The sequence below is a fragment of the Armigeres subalbatus genome, chromosome 2 (genome assembly GCF_024139115.2).
Source record: "Armigeres subalbatus isolate Guangzhou_Male chromosome 2, GZ_Asu_2, whole genome shotgun sequence".
In the NCBI taxonomy this organism is placed as follows: Eukaryota; Metazoa; Arthropoda; class Insecta; order Diptera; family Culicidae; genus Armigeres; species Armigeres subalbatus.
The window spans coordinates 424,391,160-424,418,623 of NC_085140.1; the positions used below are offsets into that span (position 1 = coordinate 424,391,160).

The following is a 27,464-nucleotide window of genomic DNA, read 5'->3' on the forward strand; positions in this document are numbered from 1 at the left end:
TACCAATACTGAACACAATCGAGGATGTTAGTCAATAATAAGCTTTTATTTTATCGTTTTTCTCTCACAATCATTTAGGCAAATCATCAAAAATTGCGCATATTGCGTTTTTTCTGTATCCACGACGTTTTTCAACTTGTCTAACATTCCAATATGGCCTTATATTCTTCCAAGCAATGTTCTTCCATTCCTGGTTTTCTTTCGTAGTGTATCTGCTCTTTTATTTCATAACATGTACCCTAGGGTGCCAATGGAATGTATGAGAAAAATTTGACCATCGAATTTCAAAACGGGTAGTGCTCAAAAGTTTCATCTCCTCGAAAAAATTCCCTATGCAAAATTTCAGCTCAATCGGACTTCGTTGAGTGTTTGACCGAAGCGGTCAAAGTTTGACTATTTTGAAACACGAAAATTTCCCAGGGTACAGGAAAAATCCGAAATCAAATTTTTTGTTATGCCAAATGTCTTAGAAATGCATGAAACGTCGAGATCTGGTGTTTTAAAAAACTCAAAGGTGCAGCCCAATCGGGTTGTTCGCAAAGGTGACGTTGAACTACGTAGCTGTAGGTAATGTACAGGTTTTCGATTTTTCTGTTCGATCAAAGCAAGCGTTTTGACGTAGAATACGACCTTCGGGAAAACATAGGGGGGTTATTCTGCAGCATCAAATTTGAGACCGTCACGAAAAGTGGTCAGGTAGTATGGGCTAATAACTCAGTCATCTTCCAACCGATTTTGATGATTTTTGTATCAATCGATCGAGAAACTCTTAAAAAAATTGAATAAAGGCGCTAAACTATTAAAAAATGAATTTCGTTAGGCACTGTGAAAAACTTGTTATACAAGGTAATTGCCTACATTTCGGTTAATTGTCATCTGACGCGTGATTTGCTAAATGTTAAAAATCAAATTCGAAAATTGACTGAAGGCAAGAAACCTATAATTACTGTCCTGAGTCGCTGTACTCTAATACGTAATTCTACGTTGATTATGCGGTTGTGTCTCTGATACAACCTTCTACTTTTTCAAGCCCAGGGTGAATATGTTTTTGTTGTTTATCCTGTGCTCCTGAAATTGAGTGAGCATAACGAATCCTGGCGATGTATACCAACATTTGAAAAGGATGATGAAAATAAAATTTTCAAATAGTCGAAAATGAACAATACTCTCAAGCGATCACATATCCAAATAATCAATTGATAAAACTCGCTAAAGAGTAAGAATCGTTCGATAATTGTATCTCGCTTCTAAGCATTGGTAAATGCTACTTTTTGAACTTATTTTCCTACATAATACCAAAACACAATATTGAACTTCATTGTTGACATCAAATTGGTATTATAGTCGTCTGAAGGGACCATCGTGATAGGGAGAGATCGAGAAATGGAAGGAAAATTGAAATGGGTACTATATCCAAAAAGCCCATTTCTGTGAAAAACATCAAAACAAATGTCATTTCTTATTGTCGATATGTTTGTTATTGTCCAAAGATGGTCTAGTAGCCTGAACATTTGAACAGATCGACATAAGTATAGTGAATCCAGAACAAAATATGATTAGAGCCAGTACTGGAATTTCTCATTTTCAATGAGAATCGTGACATCGCGATGTATAAATATCTTCCCCTTTCAATATCTATAGAAACGCGAAGGAAGAATGACATGCTACAAAAATCTCCAAAAATATTTGTCCCATGACTGGGCATGAAAGTGTGCAATATCTGCTTTATTTATGTGTTTATCACCACTTTCCATTCAGTGAATTAAAGGAATGAGATTAATTTATCATTTGATCAATATTCTTCGCATATAATTGATCAAAGAGCTTAAAACAACTTCTAAAGAGCAAATACATTTTTTTATCAACTACATTTGACATTTTACGTAAATTGTTACAATGAAGTTGCTTTTTTTTCGAGCTTTATAAAATCAGACAACAGTTGTATTGAAAAACGTACATTAAGGACTATTTTAAGATGATTCAAAATAATAGTGGAACTCGGCGGAAATTTTTTTCATTCTCCTTCGGAATGAAACCCTGGTAAAAACATATGCTGACTATAGGCGGTGGAATAATTGAATCGTCTTAAAAAGGAAACAAGCATTTGTAATGCTCACTATTTTCAAGGGTTCGTAATGCTCACACAACCTCAGGAGCACATGATGCTCACCAACGAAAATTTTCGGCGAGAAATATCTTTTCGGTAAAGGCAAATAGTCTGAAGAGTGATAACCATTTTTAGTCACTTCAATTACCGCAAAAAGTTGGTTTGCTCGTTTTTTCTTACATTCTACTAGCCCTTATATAGCGTACTCACGCTCAAACACTTTGGATCAACATTGACTCCGCCCCCAAGAAAATGCTTCGGTTGCTGCTTTGTTTGACCGGGTGTGAAGTTGTTCAAACAACCATTTGACGGTTCGTGGCTCGGTTGGAAAAAATCGAAACGGTTTGATTTTTGTTCGACCTGTCGGGGCGGAGTCAAAGTTCGCCGAACATGTTTGAGCGTTTGCAGTGAAGCATAAACCCATAAACCCCCATATATTTTTTGATGGTCGGTGTTCAAGTTTCGGTCGTTCGTGTGTGATATTGTTGGTCGGATAAATTGAGTGTTCGCGCCGCTGTTGGTGGTGCTTGTTGGATGCTTGACTAAACGAGAGGTAGAGTCATTGTTGGCCAAACTGCTTGACCAGTGTGTACGTTCCATTACAATACTATAATTATTAATGTTTAGGGTACGAGTCGCAGCTATACATTTTTTTTGTTGATAATAGGACGAGACTGCTTGTGGCCCTTTCAAATCATTTCAACAACACTAGTACACCTGCTGGTATAAGTTGCGATATTGACATTATCAGACGAGAGGTGGCGATGCTGCGTATTTATATCAATGTGATTTTGCATTTTGCATATACAGCAGTGACAACTGTTGTTGTATGGCGTACGTTATGACTGTGACTTTGGTACACTGTAGGTGGAGAGCAGTCATAAAGTAATTTGTAGTTAACCACTTGAGTTTAATATGGAGCTGTAATCAGATTTCATTTATTGTTCGGAGCTGTAAAAAGGAAAAAAGGGTATAAAAAATCTAAAAAATATTTGTAGCTTTTCTACCTAGGTCACATATTGCTTAGTTAGTGAGGGTGATTTGTCCATACAAGAAAATTTATTTTACTACAAATGTTGTGGCGCCATATCTTTTAATCAGCACCTTTGGCCCCGTCCTATTCTCGCGAAAATTGAGTGAGATTAAAAAGTGATGAAACGAAATATCACTAATATGATTTAATATTCCAAGGCTAGTACAAGATATAAGAGTAATGGATGAAAGATTTCTTTCCAAAAATAACGAAAAAAGATTCTGCCTTGTCTGCTTGCTTTGGTCTTGTTGAAACGAAAAATTCGAACCCCAATCCTATCGAATGTAGACAATATCTGCTGTATGAAGCACTCGTTTTACTCAGATAAAAGTCCCACGAGTATTTGTAGGTGTGTCATTGAGAGGAGCGCACTAGCCATGTTCTAATCAACACCATCCGATTTAAATGTATGCGAATTCAAAACTCAATCTGAAGCAAATATGCACGAATTAGGGTAACGGCAGATATTCCCAGCGCTTCGGCACACTCCTCTGATGCAGCAATTGCATCTTAAAGTTCAATTCCAACTAACTGCATCGTAAATTCTCGAGTAAGCATACACGATTACGGAGTAGTTTTGGCAAAATTATGTTTCTATCTTTGGTGTTTGAACCTGTGCCGAGAATGGAACCCTGTCAGGAATACTATCCGTTACCCAGTACAAAAGAGAAGATGTTTTTATATCTTTATTAGGGAGACTTTCAGCCCAAGGCTGGCTCGTCTCGGAAAGAGAAGATATTTTCAGATCGAAAACGATGATGTGCAATATAATTCTAAATCTCTGCATAAAAAAATTTAGAGAAATATTTTTAACTTTTAAGCGTGTGTTGTACTAAAAAGATTATGCAAGTTCATTCGAGTGTTGTACAACAGCGTGTGTGACGAGTATGAAAATAAAAAAAACGGTAAAGTTGTTTATATTCAATTTAAAGTTTTGATGAAATTATTAAATAGCTAACATTATTTCTCAAGTGATTGAATACAAACATTACTAAAACACTGATTTTATAACGTTTTCTGTTTAAATGTGTTTTCGCCCACAAAGTATGTTTTTTTTTATTTTCATTGCACTATTTAAAAAATGCTAAAAATCGATAAACACTTTCATGTTGCTAGAAGCCCGAGCTAAGTAGAATATCTTGTTGATAGCAAATTATATTACGATTATCTAACATTTAGATAACTGAACTTGTTATTGTTTGAGTCAACATAACAAAACAGAATTTCGTTCCTCAAGCATTAGAATGCTTTCTCGAGTTAAATCGTGACAACGGAAACCTCAATTCATTTTTATTTATATAGACATATTGATAGATTTTGTCACTGTAACAAATCATTACATTCAAACCTAAATTTAAATTATAATGGTAAAAATTATGTCAGAAATCCGTGATAAAAAAAATTGTTATGATCCGTAAGGTTAACGTAATTTAAGATCTTCCGCCGTATGTCTCCAACGGCTGCACGCAATGTTTTTTTCAGTAAACAAAAACAGATAGTTGCAGGATGCATTTTTTTCTATTGGAAATATTCGCAACTACTCGAATCTGCCTGAAATCAAGATCGATTTCAGTCCAAGCTCGATGTTTCCTTCAGAATTCATGCAATCGTAGTGTTTTTACACTAGTTTAAGTTTTCCAGCACAATGTTCTATATTTCTATGAATACAAACCCAGTTGAGCCCAAGACGAATCGATTAGTGGAAATCTTGCAATTCGGCTTATTCGTTCGTGAGTTATATTGCCTCAAAGGAAATGTAAATTAATGTTTATACATAGAGAATCGACAGCAGTATATCAAATACTGCAGTAATAGAATACGCTTTTCTTTTCAGCTCAATTAAACTCTTTGAAGCGAGTTCCTCTGGAAATTATTACTTCAAAATACAAACTTACAAAATTCTACGAAAGAATTTTGGCATTTATTTAGCCTTAGTAGCTCCTTCCAAAAATCATGTAGGAAAACCGTACGAAATTTCACAAGAAAGTTGTTCGGAAATACAGTCGCCTCTCCACATCTCGATATTGAAGGGACAATCAAGATAGGGAGATATCAGAGAATGCACAGTGTTACTTTTTGCCGATTTCGTGCGCTTTTTTAATAGCATCGTTTCTGTTGATTTTTTCGCTGTAATTTGTTTGGAGAAGACGTTAGATATGAAAAGGGCCTTTTTCGAGAAAATCTGTAAAAATGATTAATCCACCTAAAAGTGAGATAAAATTTTTGCTTAACCTTCGAAACCAGATATGAGCCTAGTGTCTTCAGGAAAGTTATAGCGGATGGTATTTCAAGCCACTTTTCCAAAGGGGCCTTTGTATAATACGAGATATGTGACATTTTCTGTGGAAGGTCCCTGAAATCAGTTTTTTAGCATAACTTTCTTCTATGTTTCAGGCATCTTCACCACCTTCTACAAAGTTGTTTGTCTAACAAAAATACACGTTTTTGTAGAACATTGCAAAGCTCTATATCTTAAAACTGAAAAGTTATTTGGGAAAATGTGTTTTTTCTAGGGGTGTTTTAGAATCGTGTAACTCGTTCCGGCGCAAAATGGCGCACACAACTTTTAAGTACATAGAAACTACTGTATGTTTACTCTCATCTCGCGGTTGATGCTTGGGTTTACACGAAATCACACGTGAGTTATATAGATTTAATATGTCCCAATTTTTGCTCTACTTGTACACTAAGTTTAAGTAAATGCTATAGGATTACAATAAAAATTAACTTTTGATAGGTTGCCATTAGGCCAACAGTATATTACAACACGATGAACTTTGTATGTCTGTATGTGTGTATGTGAGTATGTATAAACAAAATATGATCAGAACCCATTAAGATAGAGAGATATCGAGATAGGAAGGTTATTGAGATGTAGAAAGCCCAAAATGTATGTAGATTGAAGGGATTGGGGAAAGCATTGACATGGGAAGAAGTAGAATATAGAACATCGAGATAAAGAGAGTCGGCTGAACCTTTAAGAATTTTGCAGGAATACCCTTGCCAACTCTGGAAATTCTGTTGGAAACTCCAGGTCCATTGTGCAACTTCTTTAGCATCAATTGACATTGATGTTTAATAGGGATAGGAAATGCTTCCGGTGGTAATCGAGTATATTGTTCATATCGACCATCTAGTATATTGTTTCCTATAGTATCCCTTGTTGAGAAAGTGTCCGTCATCACTTTCTATAAGTGTTTTGTTTAAATCCGCATTTCAAATCTAACTATGGAAGAAATAATATCAGCTAAACTCAAATTTTTTGTCAGCTACAATTTTCACTCAGAAAATTTCGATAATTCTAACGGTGTTTTTAGAACTTAATTTGAATAGTACATTTGTTATCGATGTCGTTCCTAGCAAGTGCTTTCAAAGATTGACAAAGAAACTGAATAGAAAGCTTTTAAACGTATGAAACTTTAAACTTATTTTGCGATGTAGACACAAAATCAACTTAATACTAGCCCGATTTGTTTTATCGTCTCCTGCGCATAGTCCAGGTAGTGTTTAACACGAGGCGTAATCTGCTAGGAAGCAGCTATGAACTAGAATGAACTAGCAAGAAAAGGACGAAATCGGTTCGCTAATTAGGTGAGCCCCCTGTCGGTCCGAAGCCAAACCAAAACTGAACATTTGGTCCTTCTCTGTCCAGGGGAGCCCCATGTCAGTTCGAAGCGAAGCCGAAACTAAACTTTTGGTCCTTCTACCGTCGAAGTGATCGAGGAATTTATCTACCTTGGATCCTTGCTGAAGGCTGATAATATTGTTAGTCGTGTAATTGGAAGGTGCATCATCTGTGGAGGTCGGGCCTATTACGGGCTCCAGATGAAATTGCGGTCAAAAAAAGAATCAAACCCGCACCAAATGTATCACGTACAAAACGCTTCTAAGACCAGTGGTCCTTTGCGGACATGAAACTTGGACCATGGTCTAGGAGTACTGGAGGTGCTTTGGCAGTGTGCAAGAGAACAGTGTGTGTCGGCGAAGCATGTAAGGCATTTTTTTTGCCACGGACGAAGGAAATTGATTAACGAAGTACAAAACTCTTTTTCTCATTTATGTTTCAAAATTTAAGGCAAACATCCTTATAAACGTTTTATTATACAAAAAACAAACAAACAAAATACGATTATGTACCTTCTTTTACTCGATTGCACGAAGCAAACATTTTGGTTAGCACGTTTTTTAGAAATTTTGTTGTTAGGGTAAATCACTACTTGGGCCTATGGACCCGGTTCTCGGCTCACTGCACAGAAAACTAATGATTTATACTGTTTGAAAGCCGTAGGTTCATGATTGATAATTTTTAAAAAGTCTCCCATTTATTTTTCACAATACTCAATATTTTTCAACCACTTGTTTTACTCCTAATTAATCCAATTGTAGAAAACAAAAATGTATATTTCAAAATTTCGCTCTCCGATGCCACACCACTGAGCCGGAGTGATTCTTTCCACAAAACGGTATCATCAAATAAACACCTACCTGAAAATCGTCACAGTGCTCTATACAACTATTGCTTGAAGCTGTTAATCACTACACCATAATTCTAAACACACGCGCTTCAATTCTTCATAATTTTTCGTTTCACTAGAACTTATTTTAACACATTAGAATACATTTTAAAATGTATCCTCAAATCGAACAAAAAATCACCTCGGCCCGAAAACTTCTTGCCGCACCGTGCTGCCAAAACGCCAGGAGTATGAAAATGATCTTTCATTGTTAATAGGAAAACTGTCTAATACGTTGACGCTATCATGTTATTTATAATTCTCTCGATTTCAAAAGGTGAAATAAATATTGTTTTTAAGTATTTGGAAAAAATTTGGATGAGTAAATATATCTTCTCAACCGAATAAAAATGATTATGAATAATACCATCTGGCATCTTGTTGTCGTGGAACGTGCATATTTTTGTTTACGTCGCATTTTCTACCGTCCCGAGAGAGAAAGAGAGTAAAATGTTGAGAGATTGAGCGAAATTTGAAAATTGATTTAGAAGTGGGCCGGAAATTAAATCGGTATGACTGAAATGAGTGCTGCACCTCGTAAATTAAAATCAAATAAAAGCTTTTTTGAACGGTATTTAGCACGGATAGCTATTTTTTAATCAGAAGTGAACCTCAATGCAATATTATACAGCCCACAAAATTCAGGAAAAGTTGCTTCCTGTCATAAATATCAATTAAATAATGCAGTCGTATGCAAGTTAGGCCGGGAATGGGGTAAGAAACCCTATTTCGAGCCTATCTTTCAAAATACTACACAGTATTTAGAAACTACCAAACATCCTGCGCAAAATTTTAATTTTATCTTTGACGTAATTTACGAACCTATATTTCGGATTTTTATTTAGAATCAATCTGCCACACGTTACCATACCTAACTCAGCCCTCCAGTAGTACTTGTGGCAATTTCAATAGTTTCGTTCTTCAACTCCCATCCACTAATCTCCTAGCCAATTCTATAAGCTTTATGTTTGGCCTGTGGACACACTGACGACACCAAGACCACGAAACTGGCCTGCAGGACAACATTAGCTGCAAATTGACTAACTAATTTGGCCATAAATGCGGATTTCGCATTGCGTCGTTGTAGTGAAAGAGGCAGCGAAACTAATGGTGTCACTTACGGCATTAGTCCGGATTATCCACTACATTGCCAATTTACGAATGCTACAATTGCCACGAATGCTTTCACGGTCTCTCCATGTTCGATGAAGGTAATTCAATTAGGATTACATTTCAATGCGAAATAGTTTCGTCTCGTGAATGGCGGTCCAAAGCATAGCCTGAGTTTTCCATTAGATGGAACTGCCAAGTGCTAAATCGCTGCATAAACATCCTGAAGATGAATGAGTAATAAAACACTAGTGACGGAAAAATGCCATTCATCCTCTTATCACCTGTTTTCCCCCAAGCGCTTTATCAAGTCATAGCAGAGGACGATATTATTCAACACAGCCCACTCATTCGTCACTTATCATAAAAGCGGTAAGCACACCAACCGGAGCACACCATCAGCTGAAAAAGATAATGGCCTGTGGCAGGAAGATCCTTGGAATCCACTGTTCACCCCCGTATATATGCGACACTAACAGCATCAGTAGCAGCTACGGCAAGAACAACAGCTTGTAGCAATAGAACAAACCACTTGACTTTTCTCCTGCACTCGACTTTCGCATTCCACTTGTAAGCTTCCTTCCGTCGGACAACTTCACCGACCCCCCCCCCCCAGTTTACCTACTCTCTGGGAAAGAATAACTTATAATAGCGCACGAGGGAGGTTGTACTCCTACAAGCCCCTCTCAACCCTAGATTTGTTGCTCTGGGTCCCGGTTAGGCTTTCCTCCATCGGGACTAAGCTGAAAACCTGGGAAACTCCGACGGGGAAATTATGACAATAGCTTCTGTTGTTTTCCCACCAGAATTGTAATCCTTCCACGCGGTACTACTACCCGGTCGGCAGATGTGACGAAGGGGGGCAAGAAGGCCACTAGTCATCTTATTGTTCCTGTTGAATCATTTTACGCCTTTGTTGCCGCCGCCGGTACTGCAATGGGAGAAAATTTAATGGCATGGAGTTATGAATTTATTATAATCTGTTGTTCCGCTACCACTACTGCTGAGTTCTGGCACTAAGCTTGTTGTACAGGAATCTGTGTTCATTTTATCCGTTACAGTTACTCTTATTTAGATTTTACATATATTGGTTGTATCAATATCATATTTGAGCTCAGCCTCAGCGCTTTCCAAATTCCATGCCGAAGAATCCAATTTTTCTCACTTTCAATGTTACTTTTTCAATGCCAGCTACAGTGTCTCTATACCAGTTTAGTATTGTAGCGGTTCGTGCAGGGCCAGTTACTGATAAGACGTACAGTAGGTGATAATGTGTTAGTGTCGGGGTCATTCAAAATACAAATTTGAGCAGTTTTTTCGGAAATTGTTTTATTTACAAATATAAAAAATATCTGCAAATTATAAAATTATTAATCAAAGTTTTTTAATTAGAATTATTAAAGATTACTAAATTAATTCACTTGAACGATATTATATTTAAACAACTCCCGCACATATTCAAACAGAGCTTCTTCATGTAGGACGAAAAGGCTTACTCCCACACTAGCTATCGTATTCCCAGAATCAATTCATGCAAATTCTGTACAAGAACACTTACAACAGAAGCGGCTTACAACAGAAACAACTTCCAGTTTATCACCGTAGCCAATTCAAGTTTCGCAACCCCGTTTCATCCAATCCATCGCACAATATTTCACACAGGTGTCAAGCATATGCCTAAGTGTAAACGATTTCTCCAACACTCGGGCACCGAATAGAACATAGGGCCTCCATTCAATTTTCTACCGCCTCGCTTCGATTCCTAGCAGCACTTGACAGTTTCCGCAGCTCTTGCTCGTTTGATCCTTTCACGAATTCGGTTCACTTGTGCATACATTTCCGTGAAGGATTTCCTCGGCTTTTTCGGGATCTTGACGGCGCAGAGCATACGGGGAACTTGTCTCGAGCGCTTTTCTAATACGATGAATTGCTTACTTTCTTTTTTTCGGTTATTAAATGGTTCCAAAGATCTAAGTACTATCATTTAAAGTAATCCGAATAAACATTCGATCTATATTTAGAACGCTGATGGAAATTATGCTTTTCCGTATTGAGAGATAAATCATTTCGCCTTTAAGCCCGAATAGAAAGATATTCGAGTTTTCTTCCTTTTTGAATTTCGCACGCGATTTCCTATGAATAGTAAAAGACAGTCGAGCGCGACTGTAATGACGACGACGATGACTCTGAAGAACAGCGGTGTCGAACGTAAGTTCAAAAGCTTTTGTTTTTCTGTAATTCAATTCCCCATGAATAGCGAGAATTGGCGCGTGAAACTGAAGTACGATTTTGGTTAGGATAACGTTTACTCGGAATGGCAAAAGTTCTTGAGAAGTCATAGAAGGGCAAGCTCTTGACTACAATAGAGCTTTGTTGGATAACCACACGAATATTTAATCATGACTAACAGTACTTACTATGAATAGGAATACGGTGTTGTAGAGTTAAAGTTTCTGCGTAAATTTCAGAAAATCTAAAGTGCTTTGAAAATAGGTCGTATGTTTTATGTCGATTAAAACTAGGGGAACTGTTCCGTTTTTCATCTCACTGAACATATATTCATCTCATCGCGAACAAAGAAATGCAGCATCGATTTCTCCGCTTCGTTTTGTTAACATGCCACTGCTTAAAAAAATCACAAAAATAAGATACAAATCAAATTCCTTTTCATTGCCTTGTTTTTCGTTGGATGAATATCGGAGCTATGAGATGAAGTGCAGAAGTAGTAACCTTACATGTTTTAACCGCTTCTACTCACAAGTCTAACTGGAGACCTTATGATGACTTTTCTCTGTGTTTCCTTTTCCATCTCCGTTTAAAAATTTATAAAATGAACGTTCGGATGGATCACTTCTTTTCATTCTAGCTTTGGGAATACCCGCCCCATCAGCTGCAAGGTTCCTCGACTGTCATGGGATGAATTCAGCCCGACATCCCCGAAATCGCATATTGGCTAGCGCCGAATTGCGATGGCGGTGATGACAATGGACGTCAACGGCCAATAATCGCCACGATAATGGCATTTTCCGAAAATTAAATCCCCAACAACCCAATCGCTCGCTTGGCAGGTATATCCCTTGTCCGTTTCTCTCTATTGTTATGTGCCGGCCGACTTCCGTTGGATTTCCTAGCGCATGAATACGCAAGTTCTGATTTTATGATACCCACTTTCAGCAGCTTGGCTTTATAATCCGGCATTTCGTCCCACCCTGCCGATAGACTTTACACCGCACTGGTCAAAAGTGTGATAATTTATAAATACGGAATGCGAACGATATTAACAGCCCTTGCAACTTTTTTGGAATTGTCTCTGTTAAGTAATAAATCTTATAAGTGCCACAGGATTGAATAATGCTATCTATCTAATTTATGTTTTATCTATTTTCATCCACGGATTTAGTTTTCTGTATTGCAGTTTCATTTATAATCTACAATTATTATTAACTCTTTTACATTTTATAATTTTTTTTAAAAATAATTTTGTCATTTTACTCTTCTTTTCTCTAGCTGTCTAATGATTTGATCAATAACATTCGACATTTTATGCTTTTTGTCTATATTCATATGCAATCGTAATCTATTCTAGACAAAATGGTTGGGTTTTAAAAAGATGACGATCAATAACGCAATAAATGGAACAGAAGGCTGGGGGTTACAAAAAGCCCTGGCGTATTTAATGGATCAAAGTGGTAGAGGTGGTTAGTGCAATGTGAAAATCCATTTTAACTCAGACCTCATTCAACATTCTGACAACCATGTCGACGCTGGATTAAATCAAGTCGAATTTCCATAACAACTTGTGTGCTCTCGTAATTATAATACTGGAAACCAGGGTGGGAGGATGAAATAACCATTAGCGTTAGTTACATTGACGCAATACTGGTTTCAGCTGGGACACTGTTGGCTGCATTCCGCGAGATAGCCACGTCCATTTGAAACCAATAATAATAATTGATACCCATGCATGACCCCGAAAAAGCCATCGGAACGCGGTTTCCAATGGTGATACCTAGTATCAGACATGCCAAAATGATTTTGCATAATTATGATCCGTTGCGCCAATAACTCTAATCCAGCTAGCGTGAACTATTCTAATCAGTAAAGTTCATGTACTGAGGTTTTTGGTAGCTCAGTTGTGCGACATGCGACTACAAAACAGGTCTACAAAAATGAAGGGTGGGACAATTGATCGACTCTGACTCTGGCATAATAATATTTGTGTTAGTAAACAATTACTAAAATGGTTACTTGGCTTGGAAAGCTCTTCTTTTATAATTGTTCAAAATACTTAAGGGAAGGCTTTTTATCACACAGAAGTCTATAAATAAAACCTTTATTGTAGATAAAATTTATTCCCTCTGACCCGAGTAGTTTTTTTAGACAGTTCTAATTAATAGAATTTCGCCACCAGGTCACCCCCAACTTCAATAACCGAACGTTTACTGTATTTCGAGTGGAATAACGATAATAATGCATGATAATGGATTTTTAGTGTAAATTCCAATGGATTTTTCTATCTGTGAAGTAACCAAAAATCCAGAGTATTTATATTTATTTTAGACCAGCGAATTGAGAGCAAGAGTGCTGGCATTCTCTACTAAGGGATATTTTCCAATTCAAAGCTGGACTCATCTGTCATGGTCAGGGATTGAATCCAAAGCGGAATGAAAACATCTTTCACTATATTTAGCATTACGGCGATTGATGTTTTTCGAAAACTGTTACGATATATTATGCTATATAATGATATATTTCATGACAAATTCCTTACGAAGGCGCCGGTTCTAAAAATGCTTTTCAAATTGTCTTACTCAGCTGTGCGCAAAAAATATGAATCCTAACGGCAAATGCACGATAATGTAGGGTAAAGTGCCCAATAGTGGACCCCCAACCAATAGTGGACCCTCCAGCCATTTTTGCATTATTACAGCACAATGTCAACATTGTGCTATGAAATTTTATCGGGGGAACCTACCTTACAGTCCTATGATTTGATTACATGCGATGGAAATGCTATGGAAAGTCAAATTAGATGATTTTTTACAATTCTATAAAAAATAAACACGAGAGTGTCCATTATAGGAATATTTTGGGGGGTCCATAATAGGGAAGAAGAACGTCCCGAAACGGGACATGAAAATCAAATGAAGTGTCGACTATAGGGAAGCAATTTCCTATTATGGACCCCCAGGGGGTCTACTATAGGGCGAATTCAGTTAGACATTAAAATGTTAATTGCAACGAACAACGCCGTGTATTTGGGTGTTTTATGCATGTATCGCGAAAAGGGGATGCAGAGCTTGTTGTTAGATATCAAGCACAGTTAATATGTTGAAAATTTCTATGCCTTACGACAGGAAGAGCAAAATTTCGCTACTAGGGGGTCCACTATTGGGCATTTTACCCTAGTTAGGGCTGCCTTTCCGATTTCTATAGAGTTACGCAAAGAGTGAAGCCAAATCTACCTATTGAACTGTCAAACCGTCTACCTATCGAGCAAAGTAAACAAATGCATGTTGGTGAGGTAGAAGTATTGTTATCGCCTAATGATTATTATGGCGAATTAAAACGCATGAATTGAAATGTATTAGATTTGATCTAGTAACAGCTTCAAAAAACATCAATACATTCCCCAATAAAGTAGCAACAAGAAACTCACGTGTCTGCACTCTTTGGGTGACTAGGTTATCGAATTAAAAAGCTTTAAAAGTGAACGCTCCCGTGAAGTCACTTGAAGGGTTGAACAAAAGTGAAAGTTGGCAACAGAATAACAAGAGCATCATTCAGAATAAGTGTAAGAAGATCCTCTTTGCGTAACTCTATATAATAGACTCTGTCAGGATGCGATAAACTTGTTTTCATGCCGTGTAACGATTCGAAGAGGGCTTTCGCCTTTCTTTTATCGTTGCTCTTAATCTATTGAGAGAATAGAGGTAATCAGAGTCTATTATATATAGAGTTACGCAAAGAGTGAAGCCAAATCTACCTATTGAACTGTCAAACCGTCTACCTATCGAGCAAAGTAAACAAATGATTGTTGGTAAGGCGGAAGTATTGTTATCGCCTGATGATTATTAAGGTACACCGGGGCAAGTTGAAATGCGGGGTAAGTTGAAACGGAAGCTGTTATTTAGATCAGCAATGACCGAATGCCTTGATTATTTTTGTTCAACAAATTACTCCCCTAAATGCACCTTCTGACTGCCATTCCCGGAGGATTGCAGCTACTAAAAGCAATCCCTGCCATTGTTTATTTTTCGCCCTTTGCAAAATTCGAACCAACTTTTTGACGCGCCAATGAAACAGGTCCCGAAATGATGTTTGGAAGTGTTTTTTCCTCAAATTTTCACGGTAGGTAATCATTCAATGTTGAATAAACATAATGATTATGAAAAATCGACGGAAGATACGTTTTAATTTTTGTATTTTGGTAGTTTGATATTGCTCCGCATTTTCAACCCATCGGGGCAGATAGAAATGCGTGGTGCGGGGCAAGTTGAAACAACGATTCAAAACGTCACCCTGGCGTCACCCAAAACGTCACCTGGTTTCCGGAATTCAATATGGTCAGTAAATAGACTCGGAAAACAAAAATTAATAGAAAGGTCCAAAACTCTGAAAACTAATTTAATAAATGTCTGCCCATTCCGTCGTGAGTGCAACCCTCCTACAATCTCCACTGAAGAATAGAATAAAAAGGGGCTATGTTTAAGCTGCACGGTCTAGTTTTGAGATTCTTAATCTACTTTGCCTCGCTGTGAGCACAGGCTTTTAAAAAATAAATCATAGAGCATGTAAACATTTCGTTAACTCCACCTTTCACTTCCCCAGCCTTCCTTTCCCCAAACGAAGGTCTATGAGAGATACGCTGGTTGATTAATGTGAATTTATGAAGAAGCCACAGCCAAATTAATCAAGCGTACAATTCAAATAAAAGAGTATAAAGTATCAAAATCTGGAATGTGACTTTTATGCGAGTAAATATCAAGATGAGACAAGTGGGATTTGATTTTCAAATTTTTAGAACAAAGCTTTCTATTTTATCAGGGTTTTGGGAGACAATTTTAATCCAATTTCTGAAAGATAATCAAAATCGTCAAAAATAAACATGGGACTCTTATGCGAATCTTTGCAGTATAGTCACCTTTACAACCTCGTGCATCTTGAGTTACACTGAGTACATATATTTTGTTTTTGATACGATACAGTTTGCTTATGTCTGTATACAGCGCAGTGTTTCAAGTTACCCCGATATGCGGGGCAAGTTGAAACGGAGCATATAAAAGAATAATTTTAATATGTAAAATATTTACAAACAAGTTTGGTAAGGTTGCTTATTTTTCATGTATAATCTTTGGCCCGAACTAGCAAACACCGCAAACGGATTGAAAATTTATCAAAGGGTGATTATTTTACACCACTTCAAAGTTCAACTTTGAAAAAACCGTTTCAACTTGCCCCGGTGTACCTTATGGCGAATTAAAACTCATGAATTGAAATGTATTAGATTTGTTCTAGAAACAGCTTCAAAAAACTTCAGCCCACCCCCCAATAAAGTTGCAACAAGAAACTCACGTGTTTGCACTCTGTAGGTGACTTTGGTTATCGAATTAAAAAGCTTTAGAAGTGATCACTCCCGTGAAGTCACTTGAAGGGTTGAACAAAAATGAAAGTTTTCAACATAATAACAAGAACATCATTCAGAATAAGAGTAAGAAGATCCTCTTTGCGCAACTCTATATAATAGACTCTGGAGGTAATAAACTATAGAGGACGCTTGTCGCTGTCGTCACTGGCGAAACATCTTTTGCTGGCGAGGATAGGGCACTAAATGTCAACAAAGGAAAAATCCGAACGTTTTGACAGATAGGTACCCAACATGTTTGGGGACGATAACAAAGGGAACCGCAGCAACAATCGTCCTCTATAGTTTATTACCTCTATTATTGAGAGCGATTTCTGCGATTTCAAGTTAGTAAAAAAATTCACATCTTTTTTCTACGTTTCAGGTCGTTATTCGAATATTTTCAGTTTGCAATCTGGAGAACTTTTTATATTGATGGAGCATGTTTATTATAGAAAAGTAGAGTAGAGTGGGGCAAGAGTGTGCGTGGGGTAAGAGTACGTTTTCGATTTTTTGAAGTAATAAAAAAGATAAACTAGCAGCACTGCATCAGTTTGACAGGTATTCTGGCCAACTATTATCATGTGTAATTGTAAACGATTTGAATAAACAACAAGGGAGATATGGAGTTAGATAACTTTTTGGTCATTTTGCTAAAAATGACTGGATTTCCGCAACTAGTATTTCATTACCATATATACGTTCAATCAGGTGAACATTATACCATTTCGATAACCTATTGTATAGAGTACTTTATGGTACAGAACACCAATCCGGTTGGATTTCCAAGAAGTCAAAACCATTACTTGAATAATTTTTGGGACTGTGGGGTAAAAGTACGCAGGAACCGGTGGGGTAAGAGTACGCATATGATTTTTTAAATTATGATGTCAAACCCGTATCTCCGGTCGAAATAAGACTTCTTCCAAAGCGTAAAGATCCACAACTAAGAAAAAAGGGACAGCATTCGAAATTACCACAAGTTTTTAGGATAAGTTGAAGTAATTCGGTGTTAGAAAGGACTTAGCGAACAAAGCACTGAAGCGAAATAATGAAATTATATTAGGACTTGTTGTACACCTAAACATAGTACGAAAACACAATTTCATCTAAATGATAATTTCATTTAATCAAAAGAAACATTCATAAATTACGCAACGTTTAGCTGGGAGGGATTGCAAGATGTGTGACGATCCATATAATTTTTAGAGGATTCATACAAATAGTGTAAGATAGGGGGGAGGGGTGATGAAATAGCCAAATTTTACGTAACGTGATTGGTGCACTTTCTTTAAGGAAAATGCCTTTGTATACGCCATGCGAAACCTGATATTTCTCCTCTGTAGTTTTTTGTATATATAACAAACAATGGTTTTTCGTATGAAAGTGCACATTTTTAGGACCCCCTCCCCCTTTAAGAGTTACGTAATCTTTAAACATTCCCTAATATATGCTCATTAAACATCAATTAAATGTTATTAACTCTTATTTGTGTAAATATATACTTAAAGCACATGATTGGATAAATGCGTACTCTTACCCCACCCGATGTGCACTTTTACCCCACCGGTGGGGTAAGAGTGCGTTTTTCACTTGTCTTGCAATAAGGGTTCTACTAAAACGAATCTCAATAATTTCAATATTTTTTCCACTGGGTGACATAAAGGAAGAGTATATGAATCATCGACACAGATTTGATATACAGAAGCTTGCTTCATAAGGGCCACATGATCGATTGAAAACCAAGTGCGTACTCCTGTCCCACTCTACTATACTGTCTAAAATGAGAACTTCTAAGGAAAAATAATTTTATTACGCGCACCTACAATAGACGCCTTATGCAGTTCAGCTTTATTTAAGCCGTAATGGACATTCCTAAATCTTGTCAGCGGCAGAACGTGTGACTGAACCATTGCCCTTGGCCCTCACGAAACCTTATGTACCAAACACATTTTTTGTATATTCTGGAACCCCGCAAACTGTGGGCTCCGAGGCCCTCTTCCGGCTAAATTCGGCCCTGTATGCATGAGTATGGAAATCAAAATGATTTTCTAAAAACTTCCAAAAGTTACATAAAAACTCTTTGCAATTGAATTCTTCGCTAGCAAGTCAAGTACGAGACACCGAAGACGGTCCAAAGTTACAATAAAGTAGTGGAATTAAATGGGATCTCGTCTTATAACAAGTGGTTTATTTTTTTGCGAATGACTTCTACACTATGTAGTACTCCAAACTATCAAAAACAATATGTAAAGCTTCAATTTAACGAATTGTTTCGGAAAAATATCGATTTTAAAAGAGGTGCGGCATATCACCCGGATTTACCCTATTTTAATCTCCTGAACAAAAATTTTGTGTAAATGTGATATCACAAAATAAAATTTAAAATTAAAATATCCTGTTTTTTATTCAGTAGAAGAAAAGTTCAATCCCGTACAGATAACTTTTAATTAAATTGCTTTTAGTATTTTTGAGATGAGTTTCGAAAATTTCTTCGTAGGATTTCCTGTTTAATTTGTTTTCCAAATATCATCTGTCTGATTCATGCAACATCAAATCATCAAAAACTTTTTTTTTCAAGAAATGTTTCACATGTTGTGCATATAGGTACACAAATCGAGTTTTCAAACACAGTAATCACATAATTATTTGTATATTTTTGCAGGCATCCATTACTGCAGGTAAAAATGCAAACGAGAAGAATGCCATTTCCAACACGTTCCGAGGCTATCCTTAGGGGCAAGCCAGAGTAAACGCTATGCGACTCACGTAAAAGAATAACAATCATTATCAACAGGCTGTCAAATTGCACTGTCGCGTCGCGTCGTATCGCACGTCACGTTTACTCTGGCTTGCCCCTAACAGAACAACAACGACGAAGGACTTTTTAAATGAATAGATTAAAAAGATAGACTCGTGTGTAAAAATGCTCAATCCACCGAGCCACGAGTCCGGGTCTTACTAACTAAAGATCCTTAAACCTAAACCTTTCGGGTAAGATTTTTACATCTCACCGCCAACCTACCACTTGAAAATCAAGTTTTACGAAGGAAGGGAGATTATTATGGATCTCCGCAGCAAAACACTGAAGAAGAAAGCGGAAGGGATCGAGTAGTCACTTCTGCCGTTCCCGGTACTCTAGCGAAACATAAAATGAGGAAACCAGTGATGCCACATTTTCACCTGTGATATTATACATTACAACCTGGACTTCAATTAAAATGCTCAATGTTAACTTTTGAAACCTTGTTTAAAAACCAAAGAATCAATGAGAGAATGTTCACACTTTCGATGATCTCAAGGACACTTTTGGCCTGTGATGCGCAAAAATAGTAACGCCAAATTAGGGACAATCCAAAGAGAAATTTTCTTCATAGCCCTGGGATAATTTTAAACCAAATTTAGTAACTCTCGGTTCAGAATATAATAATTGTAAAATTTTCAATTTGCTGTAATAAAACAAACAAAATCTAGAAAATATGTATATGTAGCTTTATGTTTAACTGGGAACCACCTCGAAGGAATCTATATATGATTCCAGTTGGATAACGTTTTTAGAACACAACAAAGTGGATTATGTAAATGTAACATGAATTGAACTTACCAGGGCTTCCAATAAGAATAACACACAAGATCAGAGGAAGATTGGACCTGAAATTTAAGATAAAAGATTAATTTAATTAATCAAATCGATGTTAAATAACAATGGATTTATTACTATTGCACAGATTTATTGAAAACGTTATAGTAAGCGTCAATAAACTTAATGGTAAACGGAGAGCAATCCTTATATCTTGTTCGCATAAAATTGATACTGATTGAATCAGACCTCCAGTTTAAAGTCACTAGATATAAAGTCTGGTGAAGATACTGACAGGTCATCAATCGAACTGTCATTTGTGGGATCCAATCGAACATGACGCTTCAAATATGGGCTTGAATCAATGGAGAGCCTCAATACTGATAAATATATTGGGAAATTATTCCAAAAATATGAAATGCTATATAGCGCTATACTCTATACATAGATTCAAAAAAAAAAGAATGGGTAAGGGAATTTGGTCTGGGATTTACTAGTTGAGCATAAATTTATTTGATTTTTCGCAAATAGGGTTACTGCTCCTGGACTTCATCTCATAGCTCCGATATTGGTCTCACGGAAAACAAAGCAATGAAAAAGTATTTGGTTTGTTTATTATTTTTGTGATTTTTTCAAACTATCAAAAGCTAATAATCGCATCTTTCAAAAGCTAATAATCGTGCGGCAGCTTGAACTTTCTCAAAGTTTGCCAAAATCCAACAAAATTTTGGCTGATTAGAAAATCTGACCGTTTCCACTCCGCCAGACTTTATATCTAGTGACTTTTCTCCAGTTGGGTACATCGAATCTGGCAAAAGGTGCGTTCTTCCTTTCTTGTTCAACAAAGTTGTACCAAAAAGCTATCATTTCACTCCAAAAGCGAATTATTTATAGAAGGCTCGTAGATCCATAGTGTAATATACCAACCGACTCAGTGTGTTCGACTGAGTGTGTGCACAAAAATTCAAAAGAATGTAACCATCTTTTCATATAATACATATTATTTAACCTATTTTCTCGCAACAAGTTGCATTCGACAAGAGACGAAGCCTAGTTGGTGTTGGTCGCTATTGGCGCTTTAATGTTGTAAGAAAAAGAGAAGCAGTAAGATGATATTTAAAATTATTCGCACCATTTGGGTTTTTAATTAGAGTATGTGAGTAAAGATGAACTGCTTAGATTCTTAAGCCTACTAGCCTACCGTACGTCCGTACGCAATCTTGAAGTCACAGAGTAAACCGGATTTCATTCGGAAACGCTTTTCATATGAAATTTTATAAAAGATTAGATGTAAAATTTCATTTTTTTTAAATAATTTGCTATTCTGAATATTTTGTTCCTTAAGAAGGGGGGGGGATAGTAGGATAAGTACATGTTTTAGCATCAAGTAGTTTGTTTTTCGTCGCGTGTATGGGGAGAAAAAAGTAAATAGCCTTTGATTCATACTGGTTCTCATAGAGATACGCCTTTCAAGGGAGAGTGCATGAATCAGTCAGTTCTAATAGGATTTTCACTACATACCGTAGAATTGCCGACAGGCCACCAATTGGAATGATTCCAAAATTTTCCAACTGCATCCTTTTCAGTTCACTGCTAGCCATGACATTCTACTATGGCACGGGGACTGGGATATTTGCCTACAACTCTATAGAGTCAAAGAAAGAGCACCATCGAGTGGTGAAATCCTATCCACCTTAACGGTTATGTCAGTCAATAAAAGTTATGTCCAATTTCTCTTCCAGAATATACCGCTTCGTTGTGGATTCCAGGCGTGATTTTATGCGATTTTATGATGTGATTTTTATTGACCGCCCGTGTCCGAGCTTTGAAAATTACCAATTAAGTTTATAATCAAAAAATTCCAAAGTGTGAATAAATGAAATAAATTGTGGCTCTAAATTTCATCGCATTTGAAAGCTCAAACTGTTAGCCTTATTTCACCAAAACTCGCACACCTACGCGCTTCATGATTCGGACGTCTGGCCCTGGCAGACTGACGCAAATAATATTCCCGGCAGGTACAGTCCAGCTCGCTCGGCGAAGCATGAAATGAAATTAACGCCTTTTAATTTGGCCATTTGGCAGCCTAGATATTGCGCGGCCTCGACGAGTGCTGATATGATCCCTCAGGGTATAAGTGGCCCGTTTTCGGCGAGGCTTGGTGATTGTCGTCGTCGTTATCATTGTTAATCGTCGATGTCAATACATGAAAAATTTCCGACTCGTTTGTGGGTTGGATTACATCGGATCAGTTGCATATGCCTTTGGCGATTATCGTGACCAACTTTCGTGAAAAATAAATGTTCCCCCATTTTCTGGACGATAACAATGAATCGAACTATTATAGGTATTGGTTTCTATTTCCACGTGGGTTTCCCCTACCACTTCCACTAAACGAGCGATAATGGCGAAATAATGAAATCAACGCATCAGGTGCGTCGAAATCTGCTCCAATCAAATTTCAATAGCACAGATAGAATAGCAGTGTCAGCTCGGGAAACAAATTACCAAAAATGAATTTGATTGAATTCGTACCGCAAATCCTGCGGCTACTATCCTACGCCGCGGTGTTTGCGGTTCGATTGCAGATTTATGTGCAGTTTGCACGTACATACCTATTAGAGTGACAATGAATTTGGTGGTCTCGAATTTCGAAAATCATATGTAGGGTAGCGGGAGGTAATGTTAGCCTATGATGTAAGGTTGGCTCATCACGTCAATTAATCAATAATATCACCGATAATAGATCGTTTAGTAGAGTGATGTTTATCACAGCTTCTTTAAGAAAATTACTTTATTGGCATTGGGCCAAATGAAAAACTCTCGCATAGTTTGCCTGCTTTAGTGGCTGCTAAAAAACGAGTCAAAGTGAATTTTCAAGTTCATTTCGTTTATCAGTTGAAGAAGGGTATGATTCTAGCGTAATGTAACGAAAAAATGCTTGATGGACTTTTTTAATGGAGTTACCTATTTTTGCACTTTAGATGAACGGATTACAATCACACTATTTTAGCAAGCATATTAAATTCACTATTTTTGTTAGTATAGCGACCGGATTAACCAAAACTGGTTGGACAATACTGGAGCACTCGTTGTCAAAATACAGCTTACGATTTTCATTTCAAGCAGCACATTATAAATTATAATTGCCTACCTTACAGCTTTTACAAGCGATTCATAAAGAATAATGCATCAACCTTTCATGGGCTGAAAAAAGCATTCACCACCAGAGCTAAGATTAGCAAAAAATTGCCGAACATAAATTCCATTACGTTACAGACTTTAGATGGCTCAAATAAGAGATTGTGTAATAATTGTTGTTTCAGACTACTTGGCGTAATAACCAAAACTTTGGTCCAAAAGTAAGCAAGCCGTCTGTTGGCATAATTTTGGTTACAGCTTCAGAAGGTCTACAACGATAAATGTGTTTATATAGAATAGTAACATTTTCACTTTTTAATGATTAATTTCATGATGAGCGTCAAAATTGAGTGTAATTTTATAATATTCCAATCAATTCAAATATGCCGTCAAAACCATGCCATAGAAACAAAATAACGAGAAAGTGTATATTGCAGTGTGAATCTGAACGAAAGAATAATTGTTTTTAGAGATCAATTAGTAAAAAAACAATGTTATCTAGGTCAGACCGCATCGTGCTTTCGTGCTGTGCGGTTCTTTTCTCTCTTTGCTGAAAAAAGCTTTTAATACTACCCCAAGCTATTTAAATTTCCACAGTGCTTCTCAGTGCTATATGTACTACTGATCCCGTTACGATCATGACTTGGACCCGTACCTTCGTTTTACGTTGGACCCGTTTGCGGAAGTAAAATTCCGACAAGCGGTGGTAATCCTGCAAGGACACCGTTCTGGAAAAAACCTCTTAGAAGGTCACGTCTCCACGCTCAGCAACTAGCATTAATAAAAAACAGTAAGGGGGAGTCTCTGAATTCTCCACTTCCTTCTAAGAAACAAACTTGCAACACCGTCCTGCCAAAACGCGAAAAAATAGAAGGAAGCTGGAGGCTTCAGATGTTCCTTCTAACTATAACATTGGAAATAATTCTTCTCCTATCGAACTGAGCAATCAGTTCGATTTGACTCATAACGAAATTGAGCAAATCGAATCTACCTCTAGCCAAGGTGATTCTATCCATGCGAAAAAAAAAAACAAATAATTACGCCAATTGTGGTAACTGTTGTCGAGTTTTCTGGCTTTAGGAATGAGATTTTGAGATTTAAGGAATGGATCAAGGTTTCATTCCATATTGCCAGGAAGGGTGAATGCCGCGTTTTGCTGAGATCCTCCGATGATCGCAAACGTCTTCTTCAGTATTTAACTGAGAACGGCATACATTTTTCACGTGCGATGACAAAACTGAGCGATTGTTCAAAGCCGTCTTGAAAGGTCTCCCCAGTGATGATAAATCACTGGATGAGATTAATATAGAAACTTCTTAATTACTTGGTTTCATACCAGTCCAAGTAATGAAAAAGAAATCTCACTCTGGTACTTCCCAGAGGGGTATTTCTCAAGAATTTTATTTATTTAACTTCAACGAAAGTGAACTAAATAATATGAAAAGTTTGGAAAAGGCCTGGGGGAAATTTCCGAAACCTTACTCAGTGCCGTAAGTGCCAAAAGTGGGGTCACGGAACTAAACATTGCCACATGGATGCTAAATGCATGATTTATGGTGGAATTTCTCACGCCAATGACGCCTGCCCTGTAAGAGAAGATTCCAATAAATTTAAATGTGCCAATTGTGAGGGCAATCACAAATCCAATTTCTGGGAATGTCCTTTACGCAAAAACGTTTTAAATTCCCGTTCAAAATAGATGACAGGAAATTCTAATAGGATCTCAGATTCGCCGGGTAAAAATATTACAAACACTCAAACTCCGCAATCATTTGCGGGACAAGCAATTCATACAGACCACAATCAACGAACAAATTTTGCTCCCTACCTCTCAACGGGTAGGCAGGCTACATTTCGTTTCTGAAAATTTACCAGCGATGAATGATTTTCATTCTTCAAAGGTATGAATGACGGACGTAATGACGACTCAGGTAGCATACCTGCTTCCGATTTTGATTTTCTAACTGAACAAATACTGAACAAGCTGCTACCAACGTGTATCAAATTTACTCAGAAAATTGTTAGTAGACTTCGTTTCAATGGATCCAACTATTCTTTTTTTGAAAATTTTAAATTGGAATATCCCGCTGTTTAAAGGGTAAGAAAGATGAATTATCCAACTTCCTAACAGTATGCACATTGCTATTATAAGTGAAACTTATTCATTATAATATTTTTTTAGACTCTTCATTAAAAGAGATCCAAATTATTTTATCTACAGAAGTGATCGTCATGACAGCGCCTGTGCGTGGTGGGGTCGCAATTGTCATTAATAGATGTATCAAACATAAATTATATTCTTCCTTCGAATCCAAAGTTTTCGAAACCTCCAGAGTTTCTGTTGAAACAAATTTTGGACAATTTTTTTTATTGGTGCCTACTTGCCTTTCCAATGCAATGGGCAGCAGAGCAATTTGTTGAGAGCTGATCTTCAAATTCTAACTCATAAATCCAAATGTTTATAATTGGTGACTTCAATGCCAAACACCGTTCATGGAATAATGCTCAAAGCAATTCCAATGGTAAAATTTTAATTGTAAATTTATCTGTGGGATATTTGAGAAATACCAACTTTGAGAATAATGTCTCAAAGTTGGATCCCAGTTCGACACCCTTTTGGTAATTAATTAACGAAAGTTCTCAAAAAACCTCAAAAGCCAATTCCAGCGCCTAAAGAGGGAAATAAAATATTATTGAAAAATGGCGAAAAGGCTCAAAAACTTGCTCAGCAGTTTGAGAGTGCCCATAATTTAAGGCTTGGTCTCACTAGTCCAATTGTGGATCAGGTTACACGGAGCTTCGAAGACATTCTCAATCGAGAAAACTAATTTGGATGAAGTGAGATCTATTACTAAAAAAGTTAAAAATATGAAAGCTTTGGGTGATGATGGTATTTTTACAAACTTATTAAAAAAAACTTCCTGAGAGCTCTTTATCATTTTATTTAACAAATGTTTTCAATTGGCATACTTCCCAGATAAATGGAAAAAACGCCAAAGTTGTTCCAATTGACAAAAATTGAGCTCAGGCTTCTAGTTATCGCTCAATCAGTTTATTTTCTTAAAAAAGAAAACTGTTTGAAAAGATTATTTTAAATAGAATGATGATACATATTAATGACAGTTCTTTTTTTGCTGATGAGCAATTTGGTTTTCTCCATGGGATTCAACCACTCATCAATTATTACGAGTTACGAAATTAATTCGAATCAACAAATCTGAAGGATATTCGACTGGAGTTGCTCTTCTTGATTTGGAGAAAGCATTTGACAGTGTTTGGTATGAAGGTTTGATTGTAAATTTGAAGAATTCTAATATTCCTCTGTACATTATTAAATTGATCCAAAGTTATTTATCAGATCGCTCACTGCAGGTAAACTATCAGAACTCTTAATCTGATAGATTTCCTGTAAGAGCTGGTGTTCCCCTTGTGCCCCACCAATGCACCAACCAACGTAAGATTATTTATTTATTTATTATCAGACTAAGGCCGGAGTGGCCTGTGCTGCACATAAAAGTCTTCTCCATTCAGCTCGGTCTATGGCTGCACTTCGCCAACCACGCAGTCTGCGGAGGGTCCGCAAAACGTCCTCCATCTGATCGATCCACCTTGCTTGCTGTGCACCTCGCCTTCTTGTTCCCGTCGGATCGTTGACGAGAACCATTTTCACCGGATTACTGTCCGACATTCTGGCTACGTGCCCGGCTCACCGCAGTCTTCCGATTTTCGCGGTGTGAACGATGGATGGTTCTCCCAACAGCTGATGCAACTCGTGGTTCATTCGCCTCCTCCACGTCCCGTCCGCCATCTGCACCCCACCATAGATGGTACGCAACACTTTCCTTTCAAAAACTAACCGTGCGCGTTGGTCCTCCACGAGGATCGTCCAGGTCTCGTGTCCGTAGAGAGCTACCGGCCTTATAAGCGTTTTGTAGATAGTCAGTTTGGTACGGCGGCGAACTCTATTCGATCGGAACGTCTTACGGAGTCCAGAGTACGTACGATTTCCAGCCACTATGCGCCTCCGAATTTCTCTGCTGGTATCGTTATCGGCGGTCACCAGTGAGCCCAAGTACACGAATTCTTCAACCACCTCGATTTCGTCACCACCGATAGAAACTCATGGTGGGTGGCTCACATTGACCTCTCTTGAGCCTCTTCCTATCATGTACTTCGTCTTCGACGTGTTGATGACTAGTCCAATCCGTTTAGCTTTGGTTTTCAGTCTGATGTAGGCTTCCTCCATCCTCTCAAAGTTACGTGTCATGATTTTTTTTCCAAGTTCGTTTATTTGGTAGGCTCAGGCGTGTATAACACTTTACGGAGCCATGGTTCTTTGTGATATATACAATCAA

The 27,464-nt window shown here is 37.4% G+C and overlaps 1 protein-coding gene across 5 annotated transcripts in view; it reads right to left on the reverse strand.

Annotated features, from left to right (window-relative positions):
- LOC134213488 (tRNA-dihydrouridine(16/17) synthase [NAD(P)(+)]-like) overlaps positions 1–27,464 on the reverse strand; it is a 359,207-nt gene that overhangs the window by 61,583 nt on the left and 270,160 nt on the right. For all 5 annotated transcript variants that reach the window (XM_062692578.1, XM_062692581.1, XM_062692579.1 and 2 more), the window contains one exon: positions 19,993–20,039. The gene's annotated coding sequence lies outside the window, so the exon portion shown is untranslated. The remainder of the gene's footprint in view (positions 1–19,992; positions 20,040–27,464) is intronic.